General features: G+C 34.9%; 1 protein-coding gene and 1 non-coding gene across 2 annotated transcripts in view; both read right to left on the minus strand.

Annotated features, from left to right (window-relative positions):
* LINGO2 (leucine rich repeat and Ig domain containing 2) overlaps positions 1-12,128 on the minus strand; it is a 309,491-nt gene extending 297,363 nt beyond the window's left edge. Inside the window, exon 1 of the mRNA XM_076008793.1 lies at positions 12,039-12,128. The gene's annotated coding sequence lies outside the window, so the exon portion shown is untranslated. The remainder of the gene's footprint in view (positions 1-12,038) is intronic.
* Positions 12,129-12,130: 2 nt separating this feature from the next.
* The window catches only part of LOC105871193 (uncharacterized), an 869,222-nt gene continuing 866,842 nt past the window's right edge, over positions 12,131-14,510 (minus strand). Inside the window, exon 6 of the transcript XR_012922106.1 lies at positions 12,131-12,197. This is a non-coding gene — a transcript (uncharacterized LOC105871193). The remainder of the gene's footprint in view (positions 12,198-14,510) is intronic.

The raw sequence follows: 14,510 nt of genomic DNA on the forward strand, positions 1-14,510 counted from the left end.
TAGATATGTGCTATTGATTCATTATATTCAACACAAGTAGGATATAGTAGAAGAAATTTACTGATTTTTACAGTCTAGTTAAATTCCTGTAACACAAAATCATGAAAAGGCATTTAAACTCTTAAAACTTTTCTATCAGAATTAGTTTTCAATCTGCTTAGAATTGCTCATATAAACATTATTATTTTATGAAATCACATTTTTGAGTCACATTTGAATACCATCTGCAATATTTCTAGTGCGGGAGACAAAATTTTTGTTTTCAATCCTGATAATCTCCATCATATTTGCCAGCCCACAACATTTTTACTAGATTTTCTAGAACTCGTTGTTCTTTTCTCCTATCCCATATTGGCATTTCAGTTAAATACAGGCAAAGAGGAGAGTAGGGTTTGATTACCAGTCATCAAAATTACAAAGAATTATGTGACTTACTCTTGATATAATTGAGAAGAAAAGGCATATGTTCATGTATACATGCCAGCTCTGTGAAATATTAATACAAATATTCTGCAAACACAAAGATGAATAAGAACTGGTCCCTACCTCAGAGGACTCACATTCTAGAGAGAGAAACAGATGTACAAGTGTGTTCAGGGGCCAAAAAGGGCAAACATGAGCCAGATAAACACAGCAGGGGAGGACAAACACTGTGGAATAGCAATGAGGCAAATGGGAAAGTGGGTGCATAGGAGGTGTGAATCTTGAGAGAAAACTAAGTGTGATTGTGAACTTCCCAGGATATGTTAAGACATTGTACTTTATCCCTAAGGGGTTGGGGATGACATTGGGAATTGCTTTTGATGTAGGTTTTGAATGGGTGAAAAACAAAACTGAAGTTAGGGAGATTTATTAAAAGACTACTCCACAAAGCTGAGCATGGTCACATGCCTGTAATCCCAGCTACAGCACGGTCACGTGCCTGTAATCCCAGCTACTCAGGAGGCTCAGGTGGGAGGACTGCTTGAAAAAAAAGATTACTGCAGGACAATATTTTTTAAAAGAGACTATTATAGCAATCTAGGTGAGAAAATATTGGGTCCAAATTATAGGTGTGGCATTGGAGCTGGAGAGAAGCAAATTGATTGAAAAAAGTACTTTAAAAATAGAAAAGATGTAGTGATGGTGAGATATGGCAGGAGTGATAGAGAAGATTGCCAGGTGCAGGGAATTTAAATAATGATAGGGAAAGTTTGTGAGGCTAAATGATATTTCACTTTTGTCCAAGTTAATTTTGAGGTATTTATGAGACATATATAAATATCAACAATGAAATTCAGCACATTTTCAGTTCCAAGTAAATAATGCAGTATATAAATGCTACTAGTATTAGATAATATAGCCCCACGTGAACTCCTCAATTGTTGCTATCAGAGCTGTAGCAGTAATAGCATCAAGGAGGGGTTTATATGAGGGGCTTCTTCAGTTCTGTTATTAAAGCTGTCTGAAGACATAATTTCCCATAGTAACATTTGCAATATAGTCACTGTTCATGAGTTGCTATGGTGTCTGTGGTATAATTGCTAAGAGTTCTTGTCTTTGGCTCACCTGTGAAAGTCAAGCAGACTGAAATGAATTATATGCCTAAGGTTCCTTTGTTTCAAGAAGAACTCCATAGTTCATGTCATCTACATGTATTCCTTATTAATAAACAGATGCAACCTTGAAACCCACAGCTTCTTACTCAACTCTTGCTATGGCTCTCCTAAGTTTGGCTCTTACGACTTCCTGTCTGGATAGTTCTTCATTCCTTACTGGTTCCCCACCTCCATTCAGATTATCATCTCAAATCTGTCATAGTTTGCACAATTCTTTTTCCCTACAATATATTTACTTGTAGAATAAATGATTAAAATGAATAAGCTTTCAAAAACTGTATTTACCTGGTTTAGGTTCCCTTAAATGCATTGTTCTACACTTTTTTCCTCATAACCAAACATTTCAGTGACTTTCCATTGAATAGATTCAGAATTTATATTCAGGATCTTTACCCTGAAATTTAAAGGCCTTCAACAATCTTGTTCCCAGTTACTTTCTAAAACATATTTTTCTGTACTTGTTCTTGCAAATGCTTCTGTGCAAAAGATCCATTTACTTTCTCCTAAACAAGTCATATGTTTTTCTTCTGAACCTCTGCCCTAAACATATTTTGTGGCCAAAATGCCCTACTTCATCTTCACTACTCTTTCAAATTCTTATCCTTTCTTTGCAACCTGGCTCTGGCTTCAGCTCCTTCATGAAGTTTCCATGAAGCCTCCAGCCACCAAGACCTCTTCTTTCTCTGAATCTCTGAAGTATTTATCATCTACCCAAGCTTCCTACAATCATGTATAGTGTTGCCCCTTTTCCCTTTTACAATGTTATACATCTGCTCTGCTTGTCATTGACATAACCCTCCTTAAAGGTAAAGTTAACACTTAAGCAGAGAGAAATTGAAAATGTTTCATATGGCCCTGTGCCCACACACAAAAAACCTCTCAGTTAAACCTCCTAATGATGCTGGCAGTGATACAGTCTGGCACTAACTGGCTTTGGCTTAATAATCAGGTTGCATTTTGAATGTTTAAAATGTAGCCTGCATATGGAATTCTACTATTAAGAGTGTGAAAGTGAAGTTACCCTCTGAAAGGTAATTCTCCAGTAAAAAAGGTACTCCACCTGTAGATGTTGCCTTAAAATTACAATGTTTCTCTGGTTAGAGAGAAGTATCCAAAATTTGCTAGAATAAAAAACAATATTATAACCTCATTGATGATACTAACACAGCTAAAGAAGGATATGCTACTGGTGGTGATGGTCTATTTAGATTTAAATACAGGGAGGCTCAAAGAAAATGTTAGCATGTTCATAGGCGGGGAAGGAAAGAGAGGAAGGAGAAAGACTTTGGCATAAGAAGTGGATGGCAGGAAGAGAAGGAGGATGGGGAGGAGCAGGGAAGAGAGGAAGGAAGAGGAGAGAGAGAGAAAAGGAAAAAAGAGAATGAGAATGTATTAATATTTGGCCAAGGCTTACATTCTTAACACCAAAGTTGTAATCTGTTGTAAAAGATAGCTCAAAACCATTCACTTTCCCCTGATTACCAATAATCCTCTAATTATTCAAGAAAGGAGTGGGCCCATGTGACATGCAAACCTAAAGGCTCTTTGAGTCCCTGCTCAGCAAGGGTCCTTATCATAAATTAACATACCAGCAAAATGTATTTGGCTACAAAACCTTTTGTAGATGGAATATTTGCCTCCAAACCAGTGTTCCTCAAATATATGTTGGAAAATGATCCATTAAATTACTCTAGTACTTTCTTTAAAGGAAAGGAAATCCTATTTAGATTAATAACAAAGTATTATTTAAATGATTTTTAACTTGGCCCTTTATGCAAATATTCAATAAATCATTGGTATATAAATTTACATACAAAATTATCTCAGGGATTATATGTGAAATTCATACATAAGTATTCTGCTCTTTGATGAAAGGGGAAACCAGATGGTTGTCAACATTACCATCAGCAAACATTTGTTCAGAATCAGGGTCTACCAATTCACAATTGCAAAGATGTAGAAACAACCCAAGTGCTTATCAATGCATGAGTGGATTAATAAAATGTGGTATATGTATGCCACAGAGTTCTACTCAGCCACAAAAAAACAATTGTGATCTAGCACCTCTTGTATTATCCTGGATGGAGCTGGAACCCATTCTACTAAGTGTGTATCACAAGAATGGAAAAACAAGCATGACATGTACTCACCATCAAATTGGTATTAACTGATCAACACTGAAGTACACATATAGTAATAACATTCATCGGGTGTTGGCAGGTGGGAGGGGGGAGGAGGAATGGGTTTATACACACCTAATGCATGTGGTGTGTACCACCTGGGGGCTGGACACGCTTGAAGCTCTGACTCTGGTGGGGCAAAGGCAATATACGTAACCTAAACATTTGTACACCCGTAATATATAAAAGAAAGAACAACAACAAAATAAAAGAATCAGGGCCTATCATAGCACTAGTAGCAATGGGACCTTCATAAAAAGAAACACTGTGGATTCTAACTCTTAAGCTAGTTTGAAATTTATGGAAAAGCCAAATATATACATGTAACAAGAAGTAAATTATATAATACAAAAAAGTACATAATAGAGCAAATCTCAGATATATAATGGCATAGAGATTGAATTATTAGTTTTAGGAAATGAAAAGGAGGTTAATATAATGAAAAACTCAGGTTTTATAAACAGGAGACCTTTGGAGAAAAACTCACCCTGGCAAACATTAGCTGAGTGAGCCTGGGAAAATTACTCAACTCTCTATGTCTCAGTGTTTTCATCTCGAATATTCATATAACTATGTCCACATTGCAGACTATATATACTCTTGCACAGAAGACTTGTGTTGAGCCTGATATTTAATTTAGGGTAGTTATTATTTTATGGTTATTGTCATGTTGGATTTAATAGACAGACACATGATATATGTAGGTATGGTTTATTCTTCCTTACCTATTTCTGCAGAAGAGACTTTGCAAAGATTATCTCTAGCAGTATCTTAATTTCATGCTAAATCTTTTCCCCAGAATGAATAAATCCTTTCTAATGAAATGTTCTACTACTCACTCAGGGGTTTTCTAATTACTCAGTTTCAAAACCTCTTGCATACATTTTATCCAACTGTCAACCCCTGGCATGATTTTGCTTGGTTTTCCATTCAATTCCATAGTCTTTCACTTCGGTGCTACTTTCCCAAGCACAGTACATCCCTGAGTCCCTTTGCCAAATCTTGGAAACATTTCATTCAATGCTGGTTATTTACTTTCTACCTCTCATTACAGTTTCCTAGTTTACGCTCTCTTCCTTTACATCTCAGCTGATGATCTAGATTATGCCTTCACTGAGAAGACTGGACCTACCCAAAACCAAGTCTACAAAGCACTGGCCAGAAACTCTTGGAATTGTCTTTGGTTTATCCCCATTATTCTCTTAATATGGTTTTAGATGGCATGTGGTGGATTAATCATGCTAGTTATTTTTTAAGTATTATTTAACCATGCTAAATGCAGTTTTAATTCTAACTTTTTAAAATCAATGATAGTCTTTTTATAATATATAGATAATAAGAAAAAGTTAAAGGCATAATTATAGATACTCCTTGATTAATGTCAGGGACTCCCAAAGACAGTCTCTGTGAGTGTACATTAGAGTAATATTTCCATATTAGAGATTTATGACAACAGGATGATTGATTTGCTTCTAAGATATAGGTTAATATTTCATTTAGTGGCTTTCAGTGTATTGTATTGATTCCAAAGATGATAATTTTGGTAAGGAAAACCATTCTGGTAATCTTTGGTTGTTATGAAAATGCTGTTTACCTCAATATCAAGGCAGCCAGTAATATGACTATAATAGGAACTGCAATATATTATTAAAAAGAATATTATTTCAAAGTCACAATCCTAACCATAATTCATAGAACTGTCATTGTCCTAAGAAGGAAGTTATTGATAGAAATAGATTAGACCAGGATAGAGAATACAGAAATAACTCCACATATCTATCATGAACTTATCTTTGACAAAGGTGCCAGGAACATACAGTAGGTAAAAGATAGTCTCTTCAATAAATGGTACAATATCCACATGTGGAAGAATGAAACTAGACCTTTATCTCTCACCATATACAAACATAAAACCAAAATGTATTAAAGACTTACATCTAAGACCTGAAACTATGAAACCACTAAAAGAAAACTTTGGAGAAATGCTACAGGACATTGGTCCAGGCAAAGATTTTTTGAGTAATATCCCTAAAGCACAGGCAACCAAAGCAAAATTGGAGAAATAGGATCACATCAAGCTAAAAAGCTTTTGCACAGCAAAGGAAATAATCAACAACCTAAGAGACAACTCACAGAATGGGAGAAAATATTTGCAAACTAATAACCAGAATATATAAGGAGCACCAACAATTCAATAGGAAAAAATCAAATAATTCGATTTAAAAAATGTTCAAAGGATCTGAACAGACATTTCTCAAAAGAAGACACATAAATAGCCAACAGGTATGTGAAAAATGCTCAACATCATTAGTCATCAGAGAAATACAAATCAAAACTACAATTAAAAATATCTACTCTCCCCAGTTAAAATGACTTTTATAAAAAAGGTAGACAATAATGAATGCTGGAGAAGATGTGGAGAAAGGAAAATGCTTATATACTGTTTGTGGGAATATAAATTAGTGCAACCACTATGGAGATAAGTATGTAAGTTCGCCCCAAAATTGAAAACAGAATTACCATATGACACAGAAATCCCACTACTGGGTATATATCCAAAGGAGCGCAAATCAGTATATCGAAAAGATATCTGCACTCCCATGTTTATTGCAACATCATTCACAATAGCTAAAATTTGGAACCAACCTAAGTGTCCATTGATGGATTAATGGATAAAAAATTGTGGTACATATACACAATGAAATATTACATAGCCATAAAAAGAATAAAATCCTGCCATTTGAAATAACATGGATGGAACTGGAGAACATATGTTAAGTGAAATAAGCCAAGCTCTGAAAGACATCTCTCTCATGTTCTCACTCATATATGGGAGCTAAATATTAAAAACAATTGCTCGCGTGGAAAAAGAGAGTAGGATGATGGTTACCAGAAGCTGGGAAGGGTAGCAAGGGGGGAGAGGGATAAATTAGGGATGGTTAATGAGTACAAAAATACAGTTAGATAGATAGGATGAAAATATTTAATAATATAACAAAATTACTATAATCAACAATAAGTTAGGTACACTTCAAAATAAGTGGAATTGGAATATTCCTAACACAAAGAAATAATAAATGCCTGAGGTGACAGATATCTCAATTACCCTGATTTTATTAATTCACATTGTATGCTTGTATAAAAGCATCACATGTACCCTATAAAGATACACAGCTATTATGCACCTATAATAATTTTTAAAAAAGGAAGAAATAGATTAGACCAAGATTTCCTCAAAGAGCCTGAAGAAGAAAAATGCCTATTAAAGTGAATAATAATAACTGCTACTACAACAACTACCACTTATTGAGTGCTTATGAGGCATCAGGAATTCTGCTAAGCACTTTCCTTAAATTATCTCATTTACTTCTTAGACCAAGGGTAAGATACTCTGACATTTGGCTTTAAGCAAATTAACTTCTAGGTAGACCTGCTACAAATGTAGATTTTACATAACACTACTACTAATAGTAATAACTTATTTATAATGTATCAGATACTCTGCTGAGTGTTTTATATCAATGATCTCATTTAATCCTCACAATTGCACCCTGAAGCCACTACTAATGTCTCCATATTACTGATTGGAAATTGATGATCACATAATTTGTGTCAGAGCTGAGATTCAAACTCAGGCCTTATTAAAGCCAATACCTATAAACTTGATAGTTGATAGGTCATTCACAATTTGCTGTAAACTGCCTCCTCAAAAAAGAGCAAGGTAGCTTGCCATGATGGCAGAATTCTAGTAAATTCTATCCAGAGTCATATATATATATACACCCAACAGTTAGAAAACAGCAAACCTTTCTCCAAAGCATTTGAGATGTATAAAAAGTAAAAATGAAAAGTCTGTGAAAGCTTATGGAAGAGAACTATATTCCTAAAAGCAACAAGACATGTAATAAATGTTTTTTCTTTTTTTCTAGGTTTTTTTTTAGATTAAATCGTCCATACTATCATATATTGTATGGGTACTATTATATGATAAATATACTAAATATTACTAAATAATATCAGTATTGGCCAGGCACGGTGGCTCATGCCTGTAATCCTAGCACTCTGGGAGGCCGAGGCGGGAGGATTGCTCAAGGTCAAGAGTTGAAAGCCAGCCTGAGCAAGAGCAAGACCCCATCTCTACTAAAAATAGAAAGAAATTAATGGACAACTAAAAAATATATGGAAAAATTAGCCAGGCATGATGGTGCATGCCTGTAGTCCCAGCTACTGAGACTACAGGGAGACTGAGGCAGAAGGATTGCTTGAGCCCAGGAGTTTGAGGTTGCTATGAGCTAGTCTGACTAGAGGCCACGACATTCTAGCCCAGGCAACAGAGTGAGACTCTGTCTCAAAAAAATAAAAAAATAAATAATAAAAATAAATAATGGCAGTATTGATAACCATGAGAGAATAAGACAGTTTTCATCTACAAATGGAGGGGTGAGCCAAATACTAACTGGTCCTACCAACAGGAGAGAGATTTGCTTCCTACTGTTAAAAATATAGAAGTTTGATCTTAGGTACAGGTGTTGATACTCATTCAATCAATCATCATACATATTTATTGAGTATGTATGTGGCTCTAGAGTTAAGCCTTAAAGAAGAAAAACAAAGATCATGGCCTTGAGAATATTACATTTTTGTAAATAATATCTACATTTCCCTAGTCTGCATATTTAGAAAGAAGTCCTTGGATTTTTCCCAGACTATGAGAGAACTGCTCTGAAAATAGATGATTCAGTCATATAAGATATACTGACTCTGGCGTCTACTGGGAGCCTTACAACAATGGCAATTTTCAATAAAATAACTGGAGTGAAAATGATGCTGTGAGTTCGGAGATTCCTCTGCTAGAGGTGTTAATATGCCCTGGCTCATTAGAGGATTGTATTCAAGCAAGCTGAGCTAAAGTTCACATTTTTGTGTTTTCTTTAGGCTCCCTTCCCTAGTTATTTTCCATAGCCTTAAAGTGTTCCTTATTATTTTGACCACATGTGCATTGTAATGGAAAAGATGTGATACTTTCAGCAGAATTGCTTAATTAGGTTTAAGTAAGCAGTACGTTCCAAGTAGGCTAGGTTTGCTTTCTAGCCATAAAAATGTGCCTGCAATGCGTGCCATGTTCCCGAGGAGGAAACACAGTGATTGATGTGATGATAAAACAATGAAGGGAAGGATAAAGCCTGAGAGAAAAAAAGTCTCAGAAGAGAAATAAAGTAGGGTAGCAGCTGCCCTCATCTTAATTGAAGCATAAATTGTAGGAACAGGATTTGAGCTTTAATTTTAAGCACATACTGAGAGAGACTTTAACGTGTGTGTGTGCACACATGGGTGTGATGAAAAACACTTAAATTATTTTCATCCTTTGAATGAAGGGTTTCTAAACTATCTTTTTAAAAGGAAAAAGTTGCATGTGTTGAAGTGTACTGATTATCACTGGAAGGCATTAATTCAGTCAGCATTTAACAGAGAATGACAGAATCCATGACGGACAGGAACTGTTCTAGGTGCTGGTTATGCAGTAGCCTAGAAACCACAAAACATTTCTGCATTCATGGAACTGGATGCTTTTAATTTTCTGCACATACCTTCCCTGCTCCCACACCTCCCTTTTCCAGAATAATTTTTTTAAAAAAATATAGATTGTATTACATCACTTTCGTATTTATAACTGGAGTGTGTGTAAAACACTCCGGTCCAGCTGCTACCTATATGTCCAGCCTCTTCTTTCATCTCTCCCTATAAGCCAGTGTCAAGCTTTCCATTTTTCAAACATAACATTTACTTTTACACCATGGTGACTTTTTTAGACTGTACCCCGAGCCTCTAATGCCTTCATACTAATTTCTCATCAACTAAAATTCTCCCCAATTTATTGCTGTGCAGTTGAAATGCCCCTTAAACCTACTAATACTTTTAAATACTTTCAACAGTCCATCTTAATTTCTGAAGAATTTTGCTTGAAACATATCATTAAAGTTTTTAATTCATTTTTCCCGGAATAAGCTATTCACATGTCTGGGGTTTTTGTGTTTTAGGTTTTTTTCTTTTTTCTTTTTTTTTCCTGTGGGTGGGAACTACTTGAGGACATGGCAGGGGAGGTTCCTATTTTGTTTCTGGCCACACATTGTTTCACATGTGTTAGGCATTTAAAAAATATTTATGGGGCATATAAATTTGCAGCCAGAAAATATTTAAGATTCACATGATACTTTTCATGATGAAATCAGTTGCCTCACTAAATTCTCAAGATTTTATTTCAGAAGTCCTCATATTACTAAGAGTTGCACAGATGAGAATGCCTACTGTTCTCTGTAGAGAGCAAAGGATATATTACAAACACAGGTGCTATTTAAATGTTTTTCATGAACTACCTTGGAGACCGTATATCCTGTTACATTGGTATACTATTATCAGAAATGCTTAGGAAAATCTCACCTTTTATATCCTGTCATTATAGCTTACCATTGCTTCTATGTATGAGCATATAGTAATGTAACCCTGAGCTAGGCAAACCTTTACTTTAAAAATGCTTTAAGGAAGAAATATTGCTTCCAAGCTGAGGAACAGTACAAGATTTATGGCTTTGTTATAAACTTCTGAGAAACAGAATTGGGAAGCCTTGACACTCTTTTTACTTTACAGAGAAGCTAGCATACATCACCATAAAAGTGCAACTGCCATTCATATAACAAAGAACAAAAATGAATTTAAAATGAATATAAACCTAAAACTGCAATGTATTAATTTTCTGTTACTTTTAGAGGAGTTAACTATGAAAACTTATGAAATCACTGTCAAGTTTTTATGTTAATAAGGACCTCCTAAATCATATATTGTTATGTGGAACAGTGGAATGAACTATTTCTGTATGTCCTAATTAACAAGATTCACTTCAAAGGACTGTGTGAAGAGAAGTTATGTTTCTTTCTAATACTTAGACCAAAATTACTTATTATACACTTTCCTCATGTTGATTACTTACACAGTTCAGAAAGATAAAATATCCTAAAGAATGAAAACACATGTCTCACAAATAGAGGAGAGCTCTTTGTGACAAGATAATTACTAATTGCATTATTACATAGTTATTTTCCTTCAAAATAGACTATTTGAGTTTATACTGTCTTGATATCATTTTATATCCAAATATGCCGTTAGGGAATTTAAAAGAGATGTTTTTTAAACTTTAAAGAATCAATTGTTTTCAAACACTTTAGTAAGTCCTCATTTATATCCGAACAATTGTTAGGCTATACTTTATTGGCTGAGTTCCATTTACTTTATTTTCAGAAAGTAAGAAAGCTGGGTTAGTAAAATGCTTAAGGAGTTCAAATATTAGTGACATAGAAAAATCTCCCCCTATTGTTTTCTAAATTAATGAGTTTTTCTTATATTTTCTGTTTCTATACTTGAACTTAAAGAAAATCTTGCTTTGTGATGCATACAATTCAAAGAAGCTGTCCAAGTTTTGATGATCTTAAAGTCATAGGAGAAGAATAACATGTATTTTCCCCAGGTAATTGTTGATAAATTTAAATTATATTCTAGGGGAGGAAGAGTGTTAAAAACAAAGATAAGAAGATCTGACCAAAATACAAATAATAGTTAAGAGTTTCCAGGATGCAACAGGAAAAGCATATAAAAAGAGTACTTGAATAAGAGTGTAATAATTTAAATTCCCAGAGCCACAATAATGATAATGTCATTATGTCACATTCTTAAATAATACCTAAATAGAACTTAGAATGATAAATACTTTCAAAGACACAGAAAGCAGAATAATGGTATAATCTTCTGAATTGGAATAACTTTGAAGCATATTTATAAGATCACACGCCATGAACTGAATATTCACATTTCCCTATTGTATAAAATATAAATACTTAGAGGCAACACTTTCTCTACTGCACCTTCAAAAGTACAACTGATTATGCCATTAGAGTTCAGAGTAGTTACTTAAAGAAAAAAATCTCCATAGCTTGCAATTTTTGACTATTGAATTAAACTAGCATCTGTAGTAGTCTTGTGTCTGCTTCATGTGTATCTTAAAATAGCTCCACCTTCCTCTTGAAAGAAAAAGGACTTAATTATCACTATATTCAGTCTCCTGAATCCAAGGGAGCCCCATTCTTCAACAACCTGCTCAGCGGACTTAGAAAACAGATAGAAAAGCTATACATTATTCAATACATCTTGGCAGCACACTAAAGCCCTTAGAGCAAATGATAAATGATCAGGTGTCTCCCTTGAACCTTACCTGGTTTACTCTTTTTAAAAATCCAACCCTTGCCGTCTACTACGCAAAGCTCTTGGCCAGTGGGTGAAATCCAAACTGGGTAGTTGATCATGATAGTTCCAACATGTCATGGGCAACAGTGTCTCTCAGAGTCCCACAAGCCAAATGCTTGAAACGAACCTGAAACAAACAAGATATTTCTTCATTTTAATTGAAAAATAGTGAACCATGTCCTAGGTCCAGGAGGCATCACAACTTAATCAATAAGGGAATCAGAAAGGAGAGTGTGAGGGGCTATAAATGCCTCTCAAGATGCTGATAAACATAAAACTGGAAGACTGAAGTTTGTGTGCTACAGAAGATGTTTCTGCAGACTGCATGTTCCTTGTCATGTTATTATTGATCCATTTAACCTGTCAGTATTAAAAGTAATTATTGATATTAAAATGCACACATGCTAAAGTGTGTATTATTTTTCCTCCTTCACGTAGGTGACCACTTGGGGTAGGGTACTCAAAGTATTTTTCTGACTCTGCTCATAATATTCTCAGGGTAACTGGGCAATTAGATAAAACAAGGCAAAACCCATCAGCCACTACAGCAAAATCCTTCCGATAGTATGGATCAAGGACACTTTCCTTTGTTAGTTCTGACACTTAAGTCAATGTCAACATTCCTGGTGTAAATATTTGGTCATCTCTGTAGGGTAATGTATGAGAAACACCATCGAGGGAAATAAATGAAGTGTTTCAAATTCAGCAGCCACCATTATTCATATCAACATACAGACTATAAGACAGTAACCAACATGAATACATAGTAGCCAGGGTCTGAACACAAAGGGATGATCAGAGCCCAAGAACGTAATCAGATAACTAATTTGGGGCAATCTACCACATATTTAATGATTCAATTCCTTATGTCCATGAGTTAATATGGTGTTTAAATTTAATATGTTTGACTTCCATTCACAAAGAAAAATTCTATGTATAATCAACAACTCTTATCACACTGAAAGCTGCCACGTCAATAACTCAGTTCATTGGAAATTTAGGACGATACTGATTAAGAGAATTGCTTATTGGTCTTCCCAAGGTAGCTTTTAATAACTATTATTAGTTTCTTTCCTCAGCTACAACAACCATATTTAGTAATGCATATACAAAACCTAATTTATTATTATTACTTTCTAAATAGTGCACAGAAAGGGCTGAGATGTTACTCTAAGTCCACAGAGGTACTCATGTGAGTGACTGTGTTCTGCAGATTCATGGACACAGGTGCAAAAACTGATTTTAACAAGCTACAAGATGATAAATTCTCATGCACCTGTGATTAAATCTTCACATATTCCCAGAAGTCGGTGTGAAGACTTCGTTAAAAGGCACAGCAGTGATATATCCTATTGTGCCATTTCATCAAGAATGGTAAAGATGGCAAAGGGTTGAAGTTGAACACATACCTTGGACTAGAATGTAGCACTTCAAAATAAGCCTTAAAAAAAAAAGATGTGTATCATCTGGACCCTAACTGACCATGCTGCAATTTAAAATGGGAGTGTTATGTTGATGTTATTATATATCCATAAATGCCCATACACCCAGACATATACACATGACTAAAATTTTCTAATCTGATGATCCAAGACCTAGCATTTATTAACCTAAAACCCTAGTCAACTTTTGGATGCAAACTGTTTTCATTTGAGTCAAACACTTTCCTACACCTTATCTTCTTTGAAGATACTCTGAAAATTATCAAATCAATTACCTTATAAAACAAACCTGTTTTCATAAGCAGTGATGCTTTTTTGGTCTTTTGGCAGCCATGCAGGATATTGGGAAAAGCTATATACCAGTGGACCAGATGACAGAGAGGTGTTTATAGACATAATTCCCAAGGTCCAAAACTGGCTTTGAAGTGAGGAATTTTTGAAAGCTACTTGCTGTGGAAGCACCCATCTGTGACCTAATGCCACTTCTCATACTTTGGTTCTGCCACTTACTATAAAAAAGTGGAAAATGTCAGAATAGCTACTTGCTTTATAAAATGGCTTTATTTCATTTTACAGAAACGATGCTATTAAACCCGTCTTAGAAGGGGTAGGTTTCGTGTATTTTCTTTTTCAGTAGTGATGGTTTTCCACTGACCATCGATTATTTATTCATTAACCCAATTATCCATTCCGCAAATTCTCCATCATGCCAGGCATGGGACTAGGTGCTACAGATACAAACTGAAAAGACTCATATTCTCCCTATGAAAAGATTACCAACCATTCTATTCTGATTTGTTAGCATTTACTTGTGACCAAGAAAGGCAGCAACACTACATCAAATCAAAATAATTTAGACTTATAAACAATCTGCTATGTGACCAGAGCAGAGAATTTTATGAAGTCAGTGAGTATAGCACTGTAAGTCAAGGGAAAAATCTATAATATAAAATGATCAATTCACACAGCTGATGCATGTTAGGTTTTTACAGTATATG

The sequence above is a fragment of the Microcebus murinus genome, chromosome 12 (assembly GCF_040939455.1).
Source record: "Microcebus murinus isolate Inina chromosome 12, M.murinus_Inina_mat1.0, whole genome shotgun sequence".
Classification (NCBI taxonomy): domain Eukaryota; kingdom Metazoa; phylum Chordata; class Mammalia; order Primates; family Cheirogaleidae; genus Microcebus; species Microcebus murinus.